General features: G+C 47.7%; 1 protein-coding gene across 1 annotated transcript in view; it reads left to right on the forward strand.

Annotated features, from left to right (window-relative positions):
- Positions 1-5,717: 5,717 nt before the first annotated feature.
- Positions 5,718-21,940, forward strand: part of GHRH (growth hormone releasing hormone) — a 309,118-nt gene continuing 292,895 nt past the window's right edge. The window contains exon 1 of the mRNA XM_069652292.1: positions 5,718-5,888. The gene's annotated coding sequence lies outside the window, so the exon portion shown is untranslated. The remainder of the gene's footprint in view (positions 5,889-21,940) is intronic.

A 21,940-nucleotide genomic window follows, 5' to 3' on the forward strand; every position in this document is an offset into this window, starting at 1 on the left:
AGAATTCTCAGAATGGGCGAGAAAGGCAGAGAAAGAATATCGAGCACAATGGGTGCTGGAGATAATGCAGAAAGAAGAAAGGGCGAAGGCAATGTCACCCTTTCTGTTCATAGAGCCCAGCAGCAGCGAAGGAGAAGACGAGGTACCGCAAGGACAGAAGAGGGTTGAGAGTGGAGTCGAAGAGATCGGAGGAACAGACAGAGGCACCTACCAAGAGGAAGAAAAAAGATAAAAACAAAGGTACTGTGAATGATAATGTGGGGAATAAAATCGTAAAAATGTTAAAAAAATTGCATCACGGTTTCGGGTAAGTCGCCCAGAACCAATGGCATGAAGAGCAGACGTGAGAAGGGATCCAGGGAGGAGCGGCAGGGGAGTTCTTCAACTGAAGTAAGCAGTGATGACGAAGAAAGGGATCATTTAAGGGCTTGGGTAAAATGGAGATGAGTGGTGAGCAGGGAGAAACAGAGAGGGGCAGGGGGGGCAGGGGCAGAACCCAGGGAAACCCTGGTCCCAGCGCCACAAAGGGCACCAGTAGTCCCGGCGCCACAAGGGCCACCAATAATCCCGGCACCACAAGGTACACCAGTAGGGCCAAACACGGGGGGAGCACCGCAAGGACCCAACCCACAACCGGGGGTGCCAACGGGGGCACCAGCGGCAACAGTGTCAGGGGACCCACCGCCGGGGGCAGGACCGACAGTGGCAGCGGCAGAAATTGGGGGGGCCACTCATGACGAAATATGGCAGGCCAACCATGGGTAAAGATGCACAGGGCAGGTCAATGAAGGCAATGGCTTGGTATATAAATGACAAAGTAAAGGAGAAAATATGGAGGAAGGAATTGATCAATATTTTCACATTGTTAGATTGTTAAAGAGGGGGATGAATGTGGCCCTAGAGGACATTAACGAGGACGAGAAAAGGTTACTAAAAAAGGGGCCAGTAGTAAGGAATTTTGACAACTGGATGGCAGCCTTCACCATAATGTCTACAATTATATTACAAAAATTCCCGGAAGACGGGGTAGCATTAGTGGCGTATCAGCAGAGGGTGCTGAAGGTACACGCGGCGTTTGGGGGTGACGCATGGCTGGAGTATGATCACGAGTTCAGAAAGGAGATGGACTGCTTTCCAGATATGGGATGGGATGAGGAAAATTTGAATCTCTACATATTTAATGTGCTGAAGGAGAAATGGGATACCAAGGAGCGAAGCACAGGGGGGGCAGCAGAGAAGGCAATGTTGGCATACTGATTACAAAGCGGATTATAGATACAATAACAGAAGGTACAAATCCAGCTATGACAGAAATAGAGACCAGAGTTTTCGGAGCAGAAATTATGGGTCACAGAGAGGGTGGCAGAGCAGCCTGCCCCCAACAACGCAGGGGGGGGGCAGCGGGAGCACGGGAACAGCACAAGCAGAACCAGGACAATGTTGGAATTTTGAGAAGGGGGTACCATGTAGCTGGGGATGGAAGTGCAAGTTCAGCCACAAGTGCGAGAGATATAAGGGTGACCACAGCAGCTCCAAGTGCACAAGGGCCGCAGCTCCAAGCGGCAGAAGCGATGAGACGCGAAAATAAGAACTGGGGCGGGAAGGGGGCCACGCCAGTAAAAATTGAGAAGATGGAAGGGTGGCTCCAGAAATACCCAGACCAAGAAACGGCAGATCAGACCGGATAAGGCTTTAAAGAAGGTTTTATCATCCCGTTTACCGGGCAGGGAGTGCAAGACATTCCTAGAAACCTGAAGTCGGCAACCGAGAACAGAGATATAGTGACAAGTAAGATCTGGAAAGAGGTAGAACTGGGGAGGGCCCCTTTACAGCCTTACCATTCGAAGAATGTATATGCTCTCCACTGGGGCTGGTGCGAAAAAAGACGAAGGGGGATACAGGCTGATACACCACCTATCCTACCCCCTGGGGGCCTCGGTGAACGACGGCATCGCCCGGAGCGACGCAACGGTATCATATTCAGACTTCGAGGAGGCAGTAGAACTGGTCAGGAAAGCGGGAAAAGGGGCATGGATGGCGAAAGTAGACATTAAATCTGCATTCCGCCTGTTGCCAGTCAACAGCAGATCGCAAAGATGGTTATGTATGCATTGGGAGGGGGAATACTTCATCGACAAATGTCTCCCGATGGGGTGCGCCATCTCATGTGCATATTTTGAGAGGGTAAGTTCATTTTTGCAATGGGCGGTCACAGAAGAGATGAGGGAGTCCATGATGGTACATTACCTGGACGACTTTTTATTCGTTGGGCCCAAAGGTTCAGAGCTATGCAAGGCAACCTTGGATAAATTTGTGGAAATAACAAGCGAGTGGGGTTTTCCACTGGCGGAGGAGAAAACGATGGGCCCAACGCAGATTATCCAATTCCTAGGAATAGAAAATGACTCAAGCCAAGGAAGGTGCCGGATCCCGGATGACAAGGTGACAGATCTGATGAAGACAATAAAGGAACTACAAGGAAGAAACAAAGTGACAGTGAGAGAATTGCAAGCGCTGGCAGGAAAGCTAAACTTCGCAGGAAGAGTCATACCACAGGGGAGGGTGTTCCAGAGAAGTATTGAGCTGAAAACGAGAGGTGCTACAATGGGGCACCACAGAGTCAGGCTAGGGGAAGGAATCAAGAGAGATCTGGAAGTGTGGGCAGAATTTCTGAAACACTTCAATGGGTCGGTGATAAGGTATACCGTCATTTCATCGCCGCACTTTTCATTGCAGGGTTTTTTGCTGTAATTTTTTTTTTTTAAAAAGATCGTATTTTTTGGGGGGGTAAATTTTTAAAAAAATGGGTTTGGGTGTTCGGGATGTAAAAAAAATAAAAAAAGAAAGGGGGATTTGGGGCGGTTACCCCCCCCAAAAAATTAAAAAATGCGATGTTTTTTTCTAAAAAAAAAAATCACGGCTAAAAACCCTGCGATGAAAAGTGCGGCGATGAAATCACATAGAACCGGTGATATGGTGCTCACCGGAAAATGAGGAAGGTAAAAGGGTGTTGTTCACCGATGCAGCAGGAGGCCTTGGTTTTGGCGCAATACCGGGGAAACAATGGTGTGCAGGCAAGTGGCCAAAAACATGGCAGGTGGCGGAATGGACAAAAAACATAACGCTGCTGGAGCTCTTCCCAATATGGGTCGCGTTATGCGCATGGGGGAAGAGCTAGGAAACAAGGAGTTGGCAGTATGGTCAGATAACATGGCGGTGGTGCACGTGTTAAATAAAGGAAGTGCGTCATGCATAATAGTGTTGGCATTAATGAGGGCAATCACGCTGGAAAGCCTAAAAATGAACACATGCATAAGGGCGAGGCATATCGCTGGGGAAGCAAATGTGGTGACTGATGCAATCTCTCGCTTTGAGTGGGAGAAATTCAGGGAGCTGAGACCGGACGCCGACAAGGAAAGAACGCCCATGCCGCGGAAGGCATGGGTCCCTTGGAGGCACTGGAAAGGAAAGCATGGTTGGCCACAAGGTCGACTCAAAAGAAGTGGGAGAAGAACGGAGAAAGGAAAGGGTCATTGAGAAACTGACCAGGAACGCCCTAACGTACAAAACGGGTAAGCAGTACGAAAAGCATGTAAAAGATGTCTTGGTGGAAACAGGTGGAAAAGAGGTGGAAAAAATTTCAACGGAAAAAATGTGTGAATTTCTCAAAGGGGCATTTGCCAAAGGGAAAAAGAAAAGCTGGGCAGCAGCGCACCTAGCGACAGTGGCATATACCACAAAAGTGTCGGGCATACCTGACCCAACCGACAGCGCCAGAATAAAATACGCTATGAGAGGATGGGCGAAATTAGAGGGGAAGAAACCAGATAACAGAAGGCCATTACATTTTGGGAAGTTGATAATTCTGTTAAAAGTACTGCGAGACACATGCAGCAGCACGTACGAAACTGCGCTGTTCAGGGCAGCATTTGCGCTGGCATACTATGGGGCTTTCAGGGTAGGGGAACTGGTGGCCAGTAATACAGTGGCAGGAGACGGCCTGGCAAGGAAAGACATTAGTATGGGAAACAAGGGGATGTCTATAATGCTAAAGAAATCTAAAACAGACCAAACAGGGAAGGGGAGAGCAATAGACCTCAATTGCATCAGAGAGAAGGACCACTGTCCCAGATGCATCACCCAAGAATTCCTAGATCTCCGACCAGAGGTCGACGGGCAGCTATTAATACATAGGGACGGCAGCGCACTCAGCAGGTACCAGTTTGAGGCGGTATTGAAACAGGCGGTGGCAAAAGCAGGATGGGATCCTGCCGAATTTGGAACACACTCTTTTAGGATAGGGGCAGCAACCTCTGCATGGGCGGGGGGCCTGGGAGCAAAGGGTGTGAAAAGAATTGGGGGATGGAAGTCGCAATGTTTTAAATAATACATAAGGGAGGTACTGATATAAACATTTATCTTCCCCGTTTTCCATAGAGGCTGGCCCCTACAAATCGGCATGGATAGTGGGGCACTCTTTTGTGACCCGGGCAGGCAGGTGGCTGGAAGAAGTGAAGCAAGGACTACATTTCAAAAACACAATTACATCCTGGTGGGGCCTCCCAGGGATGCACTGGGAGCACATCCACGACAGGCTGTCGGACCTGATTTCAGGGACCCCCCCCCCCGAGTACCTGGTTATACATCTCGGAGGGAACGACCTGGTGAGCACAAATAGGGGTAAATTACAGAGGAACATTTGCGAGTCACTGCATAGCATAGCCCGCAATTGGTGGAAAACCGACATTTTCATGTCAGAAATAATACCAAGATGGGTCTGGTATGGGGCACAGAAGAGGCACGCAATCGAAATAGCCAGAAAGAAACTAAATAAATCAGTAGAAAAGTACTGCAAGAGCACAGGGCTGCACTTCATAAAACATGGACTACACCGGAACAATCCGGACATGTTTCACCAGGATGGGGTACACCTATCAAGGAAGGGGATGGGGTTTTTTTTTTCCGACAAGATTTTTAGAGCACTGCAGGAACGGAGTTGTAGGTAGGGTGCTTTTGGGGGGGACCTGAACGGGCGTGGGGAAAACCCGCTCAGGTGTGGTGGCATGTGCCCAGGAACGAAGGCCCAGGGATAACAAGGACTCAGGAGGAGCCTTGGGCAACTTCGGGACTGGACACAAGGTGCCCAAAAGCATATGGCAGTGTATTGATTTTTGTTGTGTTGTATTTTCTGTAAGAAAATAAAATGCCTACGGCCTACAACTTTTCCATAAACATAATTTGTCTGTGATTTATTATTTAGGTAGGGATCTGGTAAGAGGAGCAAAGCGAGCCCACACTACTCAGCCCATACTTTTTGTTAGATTAACCTTAACTCTTGATTATTATATCTATAATATATATATACACACACACACACACCCACGTGCGGGCACACCCACACTGCGCACACACATAATGGAAGTCGAGTGTACTTATGTGTGTGTGTCGTATTTGAAAAGTCACACAAAAGTACACACACTTATTCTTAAGTACACATGGATGAGATATTGGGACGTCTCCCCGCTTCCATCAGCCATAGCGGACCGCAAGCGTCGGTAATTGCCTTCCTCTAAGTGGCTGCCTCCTTTGTCAGAGCCCGCGCTCGCGGCCCTTTGTTTCTTACCTGACTGGCAGCAAATTGCTTCGCTGACGCCGAGCCGCCCCGCAGACCGGCTGCCAGGGCAGGTATAAGAGGGGAGGTTTCCCTGACAGCTGCTGGAGAGCGCGACTCTGCCTGCGAGGCCCCTGCCGCCACAGACAGCGCCACCTGCCTCTCCCCTGCTGTCCCTGAGCGGCGCTGCGGAGGACACCAGGGCGCAGACTGCTGGAGACGCCTCACCCCAAGAAGCAGCTCCCAGGCACCGCCCAGCCCTCCCCACACATCCGATGTAAGTTCCCTTCTTCCACGTGCACTGCTTTTGCCATGTCCAGGACAGTTAAGTGATGCGACTGATGCATTATTATTTTCATTAACCTGCTAATTATAATAATACCAGTGCAGGCGACACCCGAGCTGAATGATATGTTCTTAGCTTTGTTGGGCGGGACATAAAGTAAGTCACTAGAACCAACCCTATAAATCAACTCATTTTATTGACTGCTGCAGGATAAAAGTTAGCGACATATCCACTGGCGTTTATTTAACTTAGCGCAGCCTTTCATCGTGCAGCAGTCGATGAAATGAGTAGTGGTGGGTTGGTTTATAGTAACTAACTTTATCTATTGCACAAAAAGTGAAGCAAATATAATGTTGTTAGAGTTGTCGCCTGTTCTAGCATTCCAGAGACCGAGCCCAGTTTTCCCCTTTCCTAAGTCCAACCAATTGATTATTGCACTGTCCAGATACATTTTAAATAAAAAAACACAACCCTCCATTTCGGGGGAATGTGATGTTGGGAACACCATGGCACAGAAAGCTAATTGAATGACTTCTTTCGCCCATGTATTTTTCTTTCTTGGTGTGTGCACCTACCAATGGGCGAGTTGCGGTAATAATAAATGTTGTTCTTGAATAGCACTTAATGACAATTTCCTGCCACTCATAAGGGTGGTATTCATGTATGCGACTGAGACTGGTCTGGAGTGAGCACCTAACTCAGCCGCCAGGACGGGGGCGGATCATCTAAAGCGCCCTGCCTTTACGTGATGGTATTGGTCTGAGTTTAATAAGTGGGCGCTTCCCAGTGAAAATGTGCCTGCCCTGACTTCCTGACTGTCACTCAATTATAGCGCCAAATATTTCCATGCGGTGCTGCTGGGCGCAGTGTGGTGTGCGGATTATCAGGGGAGTTTATCTATATTCTGAGGCGCGTAAGAGTAAAAGCACTGCCTATCACCTTTTTCTTCCATTGTGTACCATTGAAGTGAGTAATAATGTCTATTACAGCGCTTAGAAGCGGGGGAAAGCAGCACGAAGCGCTCGGTGAGAACACAAAAAAAAAACAAATGATTGATATAAGTATATCATGGCACCCAGACTGATTATAATTAGACATTTTTTAAATTGGCCATTACCCCAACCAGCGAGATTAACAGCCAGTTAGGAAGCGCCCATCCAATTGAGGCACATTTAGGCTTTCAGAAAATGTCCCTCACACCAAGTGCACATTGCCCACATGACTCTAATGGGAACTAGGAAAACGGGGGTTTTGATGTTCATAAAACATGTCTTCGAAACTATAGCTGGCAACATAGAAACACGGCCCTGCCGCCCCCCCACCCCCAAATAGATGCTGCTTTCCAAGTGTTGATATGTACTAATGGGGACGTATTTTTTTTTCATTTATTGTTATTTCACCCTCCCAAAGATTTCACAGTGCAATGGATGCTGATCAAAGACGTTTCCTCTTTTCCCAGAAAAGCGTCTGCACGTGCAGCTTTTCAGAATTGCGAGTCAAGTGTCAGTAGGCGTTTTTTCCTCCGCCAGATGCAAACACATATAGAGAGCACGTAGCAGTGCTTTAAGCAGGATGCCAAATCGACGGTGGGATCGGTGGGGATGCGGGGGAGGTCACTAACAAGTGGGCTCGTCCTAAGGTGGGAAGGGCGTGACCCAACGGGGGAGGGGGGCACCGGTCTAAGCAATACGGATGACCCCGTATAATCTTTTCTGTGAAATTGATTGCAGAATGATACCCTTTTGTCCACTTAAAGCACACTGGACTTTTACTTGTCAGTCACAGCACTCACCCTAGGGAACATGCATTCTAACCATGAGCCGTGTATGCTCCATTGCAAAATGTCCCTCTTCGGTGTGGGGGGCTTGCGTTGCTCTGGACTTTGGACAACTTGTCCTTTCCCTAAATGCGTTTTAGCCGCATAGTGAGTTGCGGAACGCTGGTGCCTGCGTGTCTCCTAAAGTGCAACACGTGCGTGAGAAAACAGCCTTGGGTGCTCGTAATTGAACATCATAAGTGGCTAGCCCCGGCCCACTTAAAGGCTCTGCACTAATATTGTTCAGAAAACCGATGCCCCCTGTAACATAATACTTAGCTGTTCATGGAGCCCAGCCACAGAGCTCATGACTTGTGCGCTTCTCTCAGACATTGGTGTCACAAATAATGGGCACACTTAATCCTAGAAAGGACGCCTCAGCCCTTCACACTTCTACGAATAGTACAATTAGTATTACAGCGCTTAGAAGTGGGAGTAATGTGGCACGAGGCCCCATGCATAAAACCCATGTCAATAACGATAATATCGCAAAAAGTGGTTATACTGGGAAGCGGAGGTTATAAATCGGCACACTCTTTCCAGTCAGTAAATGTGGCCACTAGACCGTTTTACCGAGCAGCGCTATAACCGTGTGCACCCGAGACTGTCACTGGAAGCCTGCACCCCCTGCTCTACAGCTCGCATTGCTCTGCTTCTAGGGGCAGGTCAGAACATGTGCATTTTTGTAAATGCGTAATTTCCTTAGGTACACTTTCGTGTCCCACAAAAATAGTGTTAAAAAATGTCGAAACGGAGCAGCCTGCCTCCCTGGTTTATTTAAGGGTGCTTTTTGTGCGCTGCTGTCCCTTCCAGCAAGCATTCGCCGCCCAATTACGCGTTTAACTGTCTCTCTGTCTTGAGTCAAGTCAGCAAATTTGCTTCTCAAAGCAAGCAACCCGCGAAGCCACCACTTGGTTCCTTGCTGTGACTTGCTACGGAAGGTAACAACAACGAGGCAACTTACAAGAGAAAACCCTCTTACCAACCCGCTGCAATGACAGTCTGCTTGGTTTTGTTTGTGAGACTGCAAGTTACATTCATATCCCGCATAACAACAAGATACAGTCTATATCACGCAATGATGGATAGCACGTGACTTTATAACTCATGTGTAACCCAAAGGACAGGCCACAGAGATCCTAGATTAAACTCTCCCATGCCTCAAATAAATATCTCAGTCAGTTCTATCTTCACACTGCTTTTTGTTACTTGCACTTCAGAATTTATGGTTGGAAAATTAAACCAAAAGTACAGAAAAATTGTAGTGAATGACATGTCCCTAAAAATCAGGGCTGGCAGAACATCTCCAGCCTGACAATGGTCGAGAGCTTAGTTTCTGCATCAAGTCTGGTTGAAGGGTGCTCCCAGTGGGCCAGGCCTTCGCCTTAGTGGTGGGAATTAGGGCGGCTGCATAGGAGGAGCAAAAGGCTGTGTGTGGACCAGGGCCTTCATGGAAGATTGCAGGGTTGCGGTCTATTCAGGGGGAACGGCTGAAGAGAAAAGGGGAAGACTGGAGGACAAAGACATTCATGGTCTTGGGTGGGGGGAAACAGTCTTTAACCAAAATAAGATTAGTTTGTAAGGGAAGACCGCAGGGGGATTGTTCAGAGGGTAACACATCCCTTGTGTACACAGTGGCCCCAGAATGGTGTAGAAATAGAGATTGCACTGGAGACAGTAGTGTCTGTAGCGTAAGCACTGCACTACAGACGAGGGGTAGAGTAAGGAGGGATCATCTTAAAAGAAGTGACTGCAGCAAAGACAGACTGCAGGGGTGATACCCACACAGAGACAAAGTAATGCCCTGCTCTGGCTCCAACCAAATACAGGCAGAGTGAAGAATGCCTTGCACTGTATGGCTCTCTGAACCTTACTTCACCCTCTATCGGAATGAACCCCTAATCGTTTCCCCTTGAGATACTTGTGAATACAAATGTGCAAATCTTCTTCAAATACGATTCAAAAAGTCTTTAATGCACAGGGATATAATGTACAGAAAGTATAAACTATTGTTAGTGCTTCATTGAATAAAGCAGTTCCATGGGCATTTACTTCTAGTTTAACTTTTTCCACATGAACCTACTTTTTACAATTTCCAATATCCTGCAATAAATCCATGATACGAAAACAACGTTCAGTCAAAGTGCATAGATGTTCTTGGTGTAAAAAAGATACAAGGTTCCAATAGTTGTAGTAAAGTAAGATTATCCCTTAGTGTTTCAAGTCTTCGGTGGCCCCTTCCTCAGGACGATCGCAAATAAGGGTCTGGGAGCCAGAGTTCTGTTGGTGATCCCTTAGCAGTTCCAGAATCCCACATAGAGTTGTGGTGTGCTCTGGCAATTTCAGGAGCTGTATAGAAGGGTCGAATCACTTTACTTTCCTTTGTGTGTTGTTTTTTTTAGGCCATGTGAGTAGGAGCGCCCAGGAACGCTTCAATGGGTGTTTTCGAGGAGCTTTGGTTGATTTTGGTTTTTTTTTAGTTTTTTTTTTTTACAATTGCATTAGATGTTGTAAGCGATATTCAATCAACACTACAGCCAAGTCAATGCCTAGTCTGGGATGCTGAGGAAAACCCTTATTAATGTATTTTTATGTCTAGTTCAGTACTCTGGATGACCACCCTTGTATAACACCCCCCTCTTAGAATCCCCCTGACCCCACTGAGCCAAGAAGTAGGTTTGCTTTGCAAATTAAAAGGTTTATTTGAGAATTTAAACAATATATATATATATCACACTTTATAATAAATTAATATCTGATAGTACACGTAGACATATGATGTTGATCAACAATGGGTAATCTGGCACTAGCACACTTCTTTACAATCAATGAGGAGTTAGTATAGGATGGATAAAGTAGCAAAACTACTTTTATGATTTCAAGGGAAAAGCAATGAGGAATAAAATGCAGTACAGAAATACTTGATATGATTTTAGCAAAAGATAAGATAATCACTTTTTCTCTGGCAATTCACCCCCCTCCCCTATGCAATGTAAGAAATGGAAGGAGATGGAAAGAGGAGCACACAGTTCTCAGGAATGCAATCAAATACAATACGAAATTCAGTTCCCCCCAGCAAGCTTAGAGGAAACAGGTAGGAGTTTGAAACATAGGCCCAAAATGCTTTTTAAATGTGATGGTAATGGATGGGAAAATGTGCCAACTGATTTTAATTCCCTCTAGAGATTCAGGGTGAGTGGAAGAAGTGAGTGGAAGAAGCGTGTTGGTATTAGTTCAGGCTCACTTTAGCAATGCTCTATGAGTTATTACCAAGTTGCAAACGGATTTTAACAAAAGAAAGAATGGAGCTGCTATTTTGACAAGTGGAGAAATTGAGCCAAATCGCAAATCGCGGTAAATTTCGCAAGTGCGTGAATCGTGATTGCGGATAAAGTAGACAGAGATACGGTCGATTAAATAAAGGTAGTTTTTCGGATTTAAAGTAAACTCAAAATGACAGGTGACAGCTTGCAGCTGCAGAATTGACAGGTAACAGTTGTGCAGCTTTAAAAATGACAGATGACACGATTTCTAGGAGGCAGTTCTACTTAGGTTAAAATAGTTTGGATTAGATTATTTTAACTATGAGATTGGTTCTGCACAGTTCTGCTAGGTACTCACAATATAAATTTGAAATAGGCTTCGCCACGGATCTGGTCAGGTTTTGGACTGGACTCCGGTTCTGGTCTCAGCACTTCACAGTGATCTGGGTCAGCTCTCTGGTTCTGCTCACAGCGGTCTGGGTCACTCTGGATCTCTGGTCTGGTCTCTCTGGATTCAGCGGGCTCTGGTTCTGGATACTGCTCTGCTTTCCGGTCCGGATCAAGTGGATTCTGGATGTAACACTGCTTTCTCGGTACTGGCAAGAGTTCTTGGCAAAAGAATTCAGACAGCTTGGCCGGCTGTGGAATAGTTTGCAAATGATTTTGAGGCCTGCTGACAAATACTTTTGCTTGCAGTGGGCCTTCTTGGTTCAAAGTTCTGTAGTCTCTGTTTAGCTTGGAAGTCTAAGTGTTGGATCTCTGGATGTGAAGTCGTCGGTCAGCATGCTCCGCAGCAAATGGATTTGAATGTCTCTACCTGTCCCAGCAGTCTCTTTTTATGTGTTTTGAAAATGGGTGTGTGCCTGGGCCTAGCTAAGCCTGCCCCTCTCTACTTGTCATTGGCCCAATTCTCCCCTCTCCCATGATTGGGGGAAGGAAATGGATTGTCATCATGATGAGGTCTGTTTATGGGTCAGAGGATCCTCCCCTGGTCAGTTTGCCCACAAATCTATATTTGATTCAAATACATCTTTCCCAGATATACAATTTGTTGAAATTACATGTGCACATTATATATTACTTATGGTCCATGCTTGTCTGCCTCTGACCTTCCTGGGGGCTTGCATTCAAAAATGACAACATTTTGCGCTTTTTAACTGGTTTTGCAATATCGGACATTTACCCAAAATTACACACATGTGCACAAGGAGTATGGACATTAATTGATGAAGTGTCAGATTTTTAACATGCAGACATTTGGAGTGAGACCCTATTTTCCGCTAGCAACCCCCCAGAATACACCACACGGTCCTAACGCCTCTCAAAATGTTCACAGAAAAATCACAAAAATAATGATATTACTTATATAATTCTGACAAGTCCGCACTATGAGTTATCTATCTTTTTAAAATTATGCCCTGGTCAAAAAGGGGTGTGGCTTCCCACATCACAGGGTGGAATAACTGGTTTATCCACTTCCCCCAAGCCAGCTTGTTCACAGAGGCACAGCTGCCCCCCAGTTTCTCCCAAGAGGAAGCTATTTTACGACGGCCCCAATATAACATTTGCCTGAGTCCAGGACAGGCCTTTGTTCAACTCCCTTCCAGTTCCCAAGTGCTCCACCCCTAATCTAATCAGAGAGGTGACAACTCCTTTTGGCAAGGGGCAGCAGGATGCTGCTAGGCCTGGGAAGAGTGGCTGAACAGGTTTCTCCTGTCGGGGGTAGTTGTCAGGCAGAATCCAGTTTCATTAAGCCAGGTTTCAGCTAAATGTCACTTTTTGTTCCCAGTTTTCTACATTCAAATCAAACTGACAATTTGTACCTATACATTAAATAATTACTTCCTTCAAGTCATTTCAGAATATAGTTTTACATTCTTCCACCTCTTAGCAAGTCTTTCCTTGGCCTGGTTTTGTTTCATTTGTTCAGTTTTACACAAAAGTCTGGTGGTTTTAAAACGCCGGCTTTCTGATAGTGGTGAGTACTGGTAATGCAACCATTTTTGGGATTAAGAAAATGAATTCCCCACAGTTCTGAGTTGCTTTTTTGGCAATCAGCATTGCCATTCCCAATGGTTTCAGGCTACTGCGTGTGTAGCCCAATGGTGGTTTTAGGCAGTGCCCTCCTGTTCTCACAACATAAGCAAAAATGGGTGGGAGCCAATTCTTCATGTTTTCCCTGTGCACTCTCTGGGGAGTTCTGGCCATCATGATGTTTTCCATGCCAGTACTGCACATTTTTTGTGGTAGGGCTCGGATGCATGGGTAAAAACATCCCACAATGTTTCTGATCCTGGTTCACTACTTTATCCGTTTTTGTGTTTATTGGGACCCCTTTGTCGTCTTTCCTTTTTTTACCCCTGGTTTCCCTCATAAAATGTTTTCCCCCAAAAGTTTACCCTGCCCTTTTCCCCTTTGAGTCGCCCCCAAACGTACATCAAGAAAAACATATTATTCCCTTTTTAATTCTCACCCCCCTTTGGCTGTGTGCATTTCCTGCACGGTCTGGAGTCACTGCTTCTGTTTGTTATCTTTGCCTTGCCTTTAACCTCAAACACATGGCACGGGTTGCCTTAATGCAGGAGGAAGACCTTGTAGTTGGTGCAGATAGACTCGACTTGTTGCTGGACAATGGTAAGGCCTGGAGAGGGAGCAGAAGAGGTGTTGGGCCATGGGGGACAGAGAACTAGACCGTGTAGACTGTGCTGCTGAAGGGGACGGAGCAGCCACATTTGGAGGTTGCAGATGATCGCCCCAGCAGACGTTGCAGGAGAAGGAAGAGACATGTGTCTGCTCCTGCGCTTTGCGGGGGAGGAGTGAGGGGGCGAGGGGGCAAGGGGCAAAGCAGGCATCGGCACCCATTGTCAAGTTTCGGGCAAGGCAGAGGACATCACGCCCCTGCGCCTAGACAGTGCAAACGTTCACACCTCTTGATGGTCTTTGACCCCTTTAGTTTGCTCGCGGGGAAGACTGCAATGGAAGCAACCGAACATTGTGATATGAAATAGATGCACAACACCAGCGAGGAGGGGTGCACACAAGGTTTTCTCCCTGGAGACCATGTAAATGTACGTGTACACAGGGGAGTTGCTAGGTCTGGAAAAGACCCGGGGCTAAGCTGATGTCGGAACTGTTGGGACTGGGGGCTAGCTAGTCTTTTGGCTGGAGCTCCTGAGATTCTATCCGGGGCTACAACCAAAATATCAGAGGCTATAGCCCCCTTAGCCCCCCCCTAGCAACGCCCCTGCGTGTATATGAAAGGGAAGCGGGGTCTGACATCAGACTCCAGTGGCCCCTCTTCCACAGCGCTCTCCAGAGATGGGAGCTACAATTAGGGAGTTGCTATTGGTTCCTCAGAGGACAAACGTACTTGTGACTGGACACACAGACCCAAGTAGCCCTCCGCCCCCACCCATGGAACCTTCCAAAGCACCAATACCATAGCTCTATACTGGCCCACTAGCCCCATCGACCAGCAGGGCCTTGTTCTCACCAGTAACACAACCACCACTACCACCACAGGCTGCTGGGTGTGCATCTGTTTGGGCAGGCACAAAGGGACTGAATAATGCCTCAGGCCAGCACCCCCTGCTTTTATTGCAATATGGGCATCCGCCTGGGGGTTAAACTGTACAAAGGTTCAATTTCTGCACATGTGGCATTATTCTCCTCCGTCTCCTTTTTTGTATCACTGCTTTCCAAATGATACACCCTGGACTCAGATGGGTCACCATCTTGGGGGCTGATTCATAACATTTTTTGCAAACTGTAAAGTGTCTTTTCACTGGTGCAAAGTGTCTTTGCACTGCCAATAAACACCCCGATTCATGGAGCATTGCAATGTGTATTTTTGCACTGGAAAGTAACTTTGCACTGCAAAAATACACTTTTCACTACACCACCCACATTCACCAAAATGGGTCTGCGGATAATGATGATGACGAGAAAGATGAAGGGCCTGATTCATGGCAATTCTTGCACGGTGCAAATGGACTTTTCACTGGTGCAAATGGACTTTTCACTGGTGCAAAGTGACATTGCGCTGCCAACAAACACCCTGATTCATGGAGCAGTGCAAAGTGTATTTCTGCAGTGCAAAGTCACTTTGCACCATGCAAAAAATGCCATGAATCAGGCCCTTAATCCTTATCATCTTTTTCAGACTGATTTTGGTGAATGTGGGTGGTGATTGAAAGGACCAGAAACATACCACACCCTGTCCCACTGCACTTGTCTTCTCTCAGTGTGTCCCTTTCCCTTTTTTGCCCCAGATCCGTCGCAGTTGTTATCCATATCTGGCATTAGGGGAACTGTCGTAATTAACCATGGGCCTTTTCCATCTTTCTAGGAAAGGTGAATTTGGGTGTTTTGCATTGCTGTTGTGGTTAGAAAATAGGGGCCCAATGCATGGAAATATCTGTGTGGAAAATAGGGACTTTGCGTGCCAAACTGCTTGCGAAATCCCGTTTGTTGATTCATGGAATTGACTGTGCTGTACTTTTCCATACTTTGCGGGGATTTCGCGCAGGCTCGGCACGTCACTGCGAGAGGTCGAGTTCCTTGCGTCAGACACCACGCAGAGTGTGGGCGTGGTTTGCACAGAGGGCAAGGTAGGGGGTGGAACTCGGAAAATGAGGGAGAACAAGGGAAAATGTGGGAGTTACGAGGGACGGCCCACAGGCAGTCCATCACACCCCATCTATTGTGTGGAACGATATGTATTCATGTATCCGAGCGTGCAGACTCTCGGAGGAGAAATGGCCAAGCAAAGCCCTCATACTATCTGCCACCCGAAGGCAAGCATACAGACACTTGCGCATACGATTCACTGCAAAGAGGTAAGATAGGGTGTCAGATTTAGGGGTGCGTGTACGCAGACGGGATTCCGATCTGACTTAGGTGTGAGCGTACGCAGTGTAGCGGGGTGCAGGAATGGTTTACGGGGGTTTGCACGCAGATTTTCAGAGTTTTACCCGAGTTACGATAAATCGTACGCATGTTGTTGGGCTGCCAGTAACAGTTACGGGAGACCACACACAGGGTCCCCGAGATGCAGACCTGCTTTCTGGGGACCCAACACACTGTTTGAAGGGTGCATGTATTCGCTCCTGGAGTAGCACGCAAGGTAGCTAGCTGTTTTGGCTGTTTTTGCTTTGCGTGGGTGTGTGTTGGGGGCGTTCCAGCCATGAGTTGCGTAAACGGTTACGTTGCGTGAACAATTCCATGAATACGCGGAGCGCGAAGAATAACTTCTGCGTGCAGGCTCATGCAGTCGTTCTCAGTGCGCAGGCTTTGCAGGATCTCTGCACACTTTTCCATAAATCGGGCATTAGGCCTTTTTCCCTCTTTTAGGAAAGTTGAATTGTTTTTTTTTTTGCAGTACACATACTCCAACTTAAATGACTGTTTCTTGAACTTGCTCAAACTCTGCCCACTCTACTGCTGACTACTGTTGGTTACTTTTGGGTCTATTGGTTACTGCTGTGGCTACTGTCTCCCCCCCCTCCTTTGGCTGTTGACCTCTGTTGTCCCTCCCTCCCCCAGGTCTTCCGTTCACACTGTTTCCTGCGTTCCCCTTGTGGTGTGTTACCTGCTTGTGCTTCCTGTGTGCTTCCTACTGTGTGAAACCTCCCCTCCGGTGTAACCTGCGTTGTGCGGCTCTGGGCTGTGCTTGTTTATCGTCTCACTCTCTCCTCTTTCCTCCTCACACCCTCTGTGGTGCTCTCAATTCCTCCCATCTTCTCAAACTGCTACTCTATCTCCTATCCTATCCCTCTCACGAAGTCTGGAAGGAAACATTTCATGAAGGATATTCTGGTCTCCAAGCCAAGCCTGCCCATCGCTGATACCTACATCAGCACTCCAGACAGACTTTCACCAACATCCTCTTTGTCATTCCCTCACCAGACCCCCTCATATGGTCTCTGTTCTCTCTCCATTCTCCACCTCGCGCATTAATGGCAGCACTCAATGGGAGGTCCTCCTGGCCTCCTTCCACTCCTCCATAGCCATCATTAATGTTTATCAAAATGGTACCATCGTTGTCCAGGTATCTCAGATGAAACTTCTGCTTTTGGATAGGCATCTCCCACGTCTTATCTACTCACTCCCTTCTCCTGCCACTCCTTCTACCTCCTCTCTGGCCCCCTTGCTACCTCCTTCCTCCTCTCATGCATCCCCTCCACCTCCTCTCTGACGTCTATGCCATATCCGGCTACTGCCTACCCTCGGGCCCCTCTTCCACTTCTGCAGGGTGTACCCCATTCCTGTACCCCGGCCCGTAAGTCTTTTAAAAGTGACAACCTGCTCCACGTAGCTACTCTCAACTCTGGCTCTGCTACCAAACACTCCTCCAACATTTGCCACCTCCTCGAAGACCTTGACCTTGATGTCCTCACTCTCACTGAGACATGATTCATGGGCAGCCCTGTCACAATCTTTGACACTGTCCTCCCGGACGGCTAAAAGATCCTCTGCGAGTACAGAACCAATCGACCTGGAGGTGGAGTGGCCCTGATTTTTCCTGAATGGGTTTTTGCATCTGTCATTCCCATGCCGGCCTATTCCTCCTGGGAAGGCCTGGTCTGCAGGCTCTCTATCTCTCCTGTCATCACTCTAACTGTGGCCACCATCTACAGGCCACTTGGCCAGGTCTTATTCTTCCTCTCTGGATGGGCTGACCTTACCTCTTCTCTTCTTGTCTCTTCCTCTAAACTTCTCCTCTGAGATCTCAACATCAACCTGGATGCCTCTGACCCCGCCTCTGGGCTCTTCCACAAACTTTGCGACCCTCTCTCCCTTTCCATTCTACTCTGTGATTGGACACACTCTGCTGGACACACCTTGGATGTTCTCATCTTTTCTGGCACCCCCTCTCTCTAACCATATCACTACTCCTCTTTCTTGGACTGACCACTTTCTGCTCTCCTTCCACCTGAAGCTTCCTGTTCCCCAGGCAAAGCCCACCCCAGCACTGCCACCTTACTTCTCAGTCATTTGGCCCATGAAGCAAGTGCCGCCTTTGCCTCCACATTCTCTGCTCATCCTACTCCTGCGGCTGACTCCTGCTCTGATACAGGCCTCACCAACCTGCATCTTTCTATCTCCAACACTTTGGACATCCTTGCCCCTGTCATGAGAATCTGTCTGAAGCCTACATCCAAGTGCAACTCTTGGTATGATTCCGACTTGGCTGCCCACAAACATAAGTGCTGGGTAGCTGAACGGAAGTGGAGGGCATCTGGCGCCTTCTCTGATAAACTGGCCTGCCGCCTGCTCCAAAGGCAATACACACTCTCTTCTCCAAGAAGAGTGTCCATATTCAAGCCCATGTCTCTGCAGCCTTTAACAACACGGTCAAACTCTTTAAAATCTGCAAGGAGCTGGCCAATCCTACTGCAGTCTCCACCTCTCATGTTCCCCCCCAGGCCCTCTGCTCGGCTCTGGACTCTCATTTCACCACTAAAACTCAGGACATCCTGGCCTCATTTTCCTCCTCCTCCCTCTCTCCCACTACCTCTCTCATGCCCCCTTTGGCCACCTCTCCCCCTCCTCTCCTTCTTTCCTCCCTCTCTCTGATAACATCTGATGTTTCTAGACAAGTTTGATCTAAAGTTTGATCTATGAAAGCGTCTCCCAAACAGGTGCCCCCCTGCTCTCCCAGAACTATCAAGGTCCACATTGCTTCCCTCACTCCAGCCTTGGCCGATTTCTGTAATCACTCTTACGCCACTGGATCTTTCCTCTCTCTCCTCAAGCACCTCCTTGTGCACCCCCTTCTAAAAAAGCCTTCTGCCGATCCTTCCTGTCCAGCAAACTATCGCCCGATATCCATCACTCCTTTCCTTGGCAAGCTCCTGGAAAATCTGGTCATCTCCCAGCTAACCCTCCACACTGAATCTGTTGGTCGTCTACATGACCATCAGTCTGGCTTCAGAGCAGCGTGAGGCATGGAAACTGCTCTTCTGGCCACCTGTGAAGATCTGCACTCTAAACTTGACTCCTCATCCTCCTTGACCTCTCCTCTGCATTTGATACGGTCAATCACTCCATCCTGATTAATCATCTCTGCGAGAACCTGCGCATCATCGATCAGGCTCTGCATGGCTGACCTGCTTCCTCTTGGACTGACCCTCCCAGGTCCAACTTGGGTCCTTTCTCTCCACCACCTCTCACTCCACTTGTGGTGTCCCCCATGGCTCTATCCTCTCACCCTGGCTCTTCAATGTCTATTCGGTCCCTTTGGCCCGCCTGATTTCCACCTTCTCTGCCAACTTCCCGTATTATGCAGATGACACACAGCTCTCTGTCAGCCTTCCCTCAGCCTGCTCTCCTTCCTCGCTCATTCCTGCCTTTCTGTGATTCAGAAATTGTGTGCTTCCAATCATCTCTGCCTCAGCCCCAGTAAGACTGAGATTCTGCTCATTGGGACCCCATCTCCCACTTTCCCTCTTGCACTATGGCCACGCTCCATGGGCCCTCTACCTTCACCCTCCTCTGAGGCAAAAAACCTTGAGGTCATCTTTGACTCCACTCTCTCCTCTCCTCTGCTCACATCACAGACCTTGCCAAGAAGGCCCACTTCCAGCTGCACCCTCTCAGAAGTATTCTACCCTTTCTCACCTTCCCTCAAAAGCTCACTGTCTCCGGAGTGTCCAGGCTGGACTACTGCAACAGCCTCTTTCTCAATCTGCCTAACTCTACTCTACGCCCCCTTCAACTAATTCAGAACAGGACTGTAAGACGTATCCTTGGCTTCAAACCCAGGGACCGCATCTCTCCAGCCCTGAAATCTCTGCACTGGCTCCCGGTGGTTGCAAGGATCAAGTTCAAGACCCTTTGCATGGTCTACAAGACTTTCCAGGACTCATGCCCACACTATATCCAAATCTCTCTTCCTAAATACCTTCTTTCTAGAGCCCTTTGCACGGCTACCCCAAACTCTCTGAGGGTCAGACGTTTCTCCAAGCTGAGAGTGGAGGGTAGATCGCTGTCCTCTGCAGGCGACTCCCTCTGGGACAGCCTCTCGGGCCCTCTCAAAATAACACAAGGCTTAGTAGGCTTGTTTGTCCTGGCTCCCCTCTGTCCCCACATCCTTGCGTTTTGGCACCTAGAAACACCTGTGTACAGACAGGTTATAAATACCAAATCATATAATATCTCCTCCCCATTCTACCTCTGTATGGTACTTTTAGGGTTTTGGACAGGTGTTGCCACTCAAAACGGTCACTTCTTCATAGCCACAACAGGATGGCACTTTCTGTACTTAGTTACTGCTCCTGAATGCACTCTTCTACTTCCAAAGAATTACACGACGTTACACCAGCAGCAGATATTTGGTACGACCTGCATAAAGAATGGCACTGTCAGTTACAGCCACTAAATGTAATTTCCTCCTACCTATACAAGTTAACAATACATTTTGTATGCAAGCAACACACGTTTTCTCTTGCCATTAAGATGCCACACTCATTTACAGCCACTACATTTAAGTCCACCCTTCCTCTCAAGAATTATAAAAACGTTTCCTGTGCAGCTAATATTTTATCTGGTCACTAAAAGATAGTACACTAACATGCAGCTACTTAATGCACTCTCCTACCTCCAAAGAATTATAAGGCTTTATGTGCACAAGCAACATGTTTTTCCCATGCTACAAAATGCACTCTTTTCCTAAAAAAAATTCTAATATTTGTTACTTGTAATTTCACAAGTAACAAGTATACGTTATGCAGACAAAAAGGTGGCACACTTATGGGCAATGCTCCAGGGCATCCCCAAGCGAGGCCGGGTAACTGCTGCCCTATGGCAGCAGGCCCCAGAAAAGGGCAGTACCACCCCCCCCCCCCCCCGGGGCACAGCTCCCCTCTCTCATCCACCAGCAAGGAGACATGCAGTTTGCACCCTGCTAAGTGCAGGAAGGGTGAGGTGTGAAAGAACACCTCACCCTTCCACAATAACAAATGGATGCTAAGAACCTTGGGGAAGCAAAGTCAGCCAGGCAGGGGAGCAACAAAGAGGAGCCCCGCAGGGGCTCAGACAGTCGGCAGCAAGCCGGCCTGGGGGCTGGATTCACAGACCCCACAAATACACTACAAAGACCCAGGGTCCTATATAAGCTTGTGGGTCGCTGTGTACTCAGCGTTTCTCTCCTTTTCTTTTCGGCAAACACTGCCACCCTAGAAAAAGGGAGAAGAACAACGGAAGGAAAACCAGGACACCGCACGGTGACAACAAGTTGTGGGACAAAGAAAGCGGCACAGGCCTGAGAGGGTAACCTCAGGACCCGGTGCCCAAAAGTAATAGAAGATTACTAATATGCAAATATTGTTTCTGTTTCCATGACCATATCTGTAACCATAAAAACCTACAGCCTTTTTATTGCCATCATTTATGGTGAGGGAGGGGGGGTCTACCGGACATGCACCCACATCCCAACACAACAAAGGTAAGGTTGGCTACAACGGGTACAGCAGTTATAGCCACGGAATGTAATCTCTTAAGTGTTTCCAAACAATTTTGTGACGTTCTTTGTCTGTGACAAGAAATGTCATGTATGTTTAAATCATGCATGTTGGTCTCTGTGTTGTAGTAGAGTCTAAAACAGGAGACTCCATCTTCTTTGCAACTATTAATATTTTGTACCTGACCCTCAGCAAAACCTTATTTTAACTGTCGATCTGTCCCTCTAGTGAAGCCCGTCTTACTTTTCTAACGAATCCTATTCGCGTTCTACTGCTTCCTCAACTAAAGCCTATTCCCTCAACTGCTCAAGCAACCTCCTGCCTCACAAGACAGAATCCGAAATGCAACTACACACGCCAGACCGATTCTATTTTTGAAGGGACCACTCTGGCTGAACCCGTGATAACGCTTGGAATAGCATGATAAACCAAACATGCGCAATATTGCTGCCTTTCAGATAAACATTAAACACTTTAAGCCAGGCATATTCATAAATAAGG

This window comes from Ambystoma mexicanum, chromosome 3p (genome assembly GCF_040938575.1).
Source record: "Ambystoma mexicanum isolate Mex_15411 chromosome 3p, UKY_AmexF1_1, whole genome shotgun sequence".
Classification (NCBI taxonomy): domain Eukaryota; kingdom Metazoa; phylum Chordata; class Amphibia; order Caudata; family Ambystomatidae; genus Ambystoma; species Ambystoma mexicanum.